This window comes from Falco biarmicus, chromosome W (genome assembly GCF_023638135.1).
Source record: "Falco biarmicus isolate bFalBia1 chromosome W, bFalBia1.pri, whole genome shotgun sequence".
Lineage (NCBI taxonomy): Eukaryota > Metazoa > Chordata > Aves > Falconiformes > Falconidae > Falco > Falco biarmicus.
Window position 1 is genome coordinate 18816280 of NC_079310.1, and position 2450 is coordinate 18818729.

Below are 2450 nucleotides of genomic sequence, written 5' to 3' on the forward strand. Positions count from 1 at the left end.
AGTTTACCACTGGTTCACTTCTGAATGTTAACATTACAGCCATAAAAATCTTAATTTCCTTTTATAAAACAGAAGTCTAAAACTAGGAAACAGTCAAACGGAAAGATGTTCTGCAAGCTTCTGTCTCTGTTCCTTCTGATTTAAAGAATCACTTCACCAATATACGAGCAAGCAGAGGTTATCTTTATTCGAAAGCACTGGGTGCATAGGGGATCGCTCCACCAAAGTCATGCACACCGAGGGGATTTTTCAGTCCCCTCTTTATACAAGCAACTCATACCTATTCATTAATTTTCCAGGTAATCATTTGCATATTCATTACAATTCCAGGAACTCATTTACATATCTCACTAAACTAGTGACCATGATTTAAGTCCTTGTCCTTGCCACGTTGTATAAACAACAGGAACTTAGGACCAGATAGCCTTTTTAAAGATGACAAATCCAAGGACTTAGCAATTAGTACATCCGTCATGTTAGCAATAAGGGTCCTTGGACGTTTCCCAACTTTTAGATAAACATAAGTATATTATCCTATAGATAAGTGGTACATCATTCATCATTCACTTCCTATTGTTAATATTCACACCTGTATATGTACTCACACCCCACTTCAGAGGTATCTCTTACCAGTACATGTTCTCCAGCTTAAACCATACCTAATGACATATTTTAGTAATAGTAATCACATACCGAGGTGTCCTCTAACTTAACTACTTTTCCCTGGGCATGATGGAGAATTACTATAAACTTTCTCAGACAATAGAGATAAACCAGAGAGAGACCTATTTTTTCACAGAAATGTGCTAGCGAGCTATTTAATCAAACCACAGTCCTACTTTGCAGGTAGAATGATCATTTTCAGATAAAAGATAAAATAATTTTGTTGCAGTTCTCTTTTACATGCAGCTATTCCAAAACCAAATGAGTTTATAAAAATTTTTAAAAATTAATTAAAAAACCCCACAGTCTACAGAACTTAAATCTTTAGGTGTTCCTCTTCAAAAGGTCCTGTTTTTATTAATATTGGAACACACTCTTCTTTCTCTTTCCACTTAATGAGCAGCCTCAATGTCAGTGCCCTGTACATACCTATCAGATTCCATCCAAGAGATAACTCCAGGGCCAAAGTACATGAGACAACTTGCAATCAGATTGTAAAACATTCATAGCAGGAAAGGAAATAAAGGTAGGTTTAGGTTTCTTTTCCCTGCTATATTAGGATGTCACACATTTATATAATTGTGCCAGACCAAAAAAAAAAATATTGATTTACCCAGATATGCAGTTGCACCATATGCCATTGAATATACAAAAATCAATAATCTTTATGAAGTTTTCTGCTTAGCAAGTATCTTTGTCCAAGTGCACAGATATTTTTCCCCTGCAGCCAGTATCTAATAGTCAGACAAATAATAAACCAATAATGTTTAATACTTCTGCTTCTCTTAGTGCCTTGATGTAACAATGTATTTGGAAGAAAAGGGACATGCGGCCTATCAAAAGTCACTCTTGCTTTAGCAGCTAGATATGATTAAAAGCTTTATCTGTTCAGCAAGGCCGAAAGGTTGTGTGAGAAAGACACCTGGAACAAAGAAAACAGGATCTTTGGCAGTTAAGCAGGCAGAAAAACAGGAGCTGAGCTGGGAACTGATGAGCGCAGGAATGTCAACAATTTTAATGATGGGACTAACTAATGCTTGTATGCTTTTAACCAATTAGTATCTGTATAGCAGTGTGTGAACAGTTTATGTAACCAATAGAATTAAGGTGTGACGTGTGTATGAATATGAAAATTGTATATAAGCTTGCAGAAACTTAAGTGGCTTCAACTAGGATCATATCGATATGTCGTTGAGTCCATGATTTTGCTCCTGCACCTTGATATCTCTGAAGTTGCTTTTTTGTGACTTTCAGTCACTCTGCTTTGCCTCTGCTACTTGAGGCAAATGAAAAAAGAGCAGACTATGAGAGCACAGTCAATTACTAAGGATGGTTCACAGTTCTTGCAGCAAATGGTGTTATTTCCCTGTAAATATGTATATATACACATATATATTTATGCAATGGGCTATATATGCACATATTTTGATTTAATACAGGCACACTTGCTGGGCCTTGCCTTGTTAACTGCGATGGAATGTCTTAAGCTTTGTAAGTTGTTGTTTGGTACCCAACATGCATTCAACTTCAGCTGCTAAGTCCAAGAGGATACCTTTCCGTAGTCTCCACTGTTTAAGTGCTTGGGCAGGAGACAAAGACTACAAATTCTAGGAAGGTTATTGGGTTTAAAGTTGGGGTTTTTTTAATATATATATACACACACATATACATTCTTGATTAATAAAATACCCACCTCTATCCAAAAGCAGCTAACTTCTTCAGTTTGAATAGTAACATCAATATTCCCAGAACTCAACCATCTGAACAATTACTGAATTGCCTCTCAC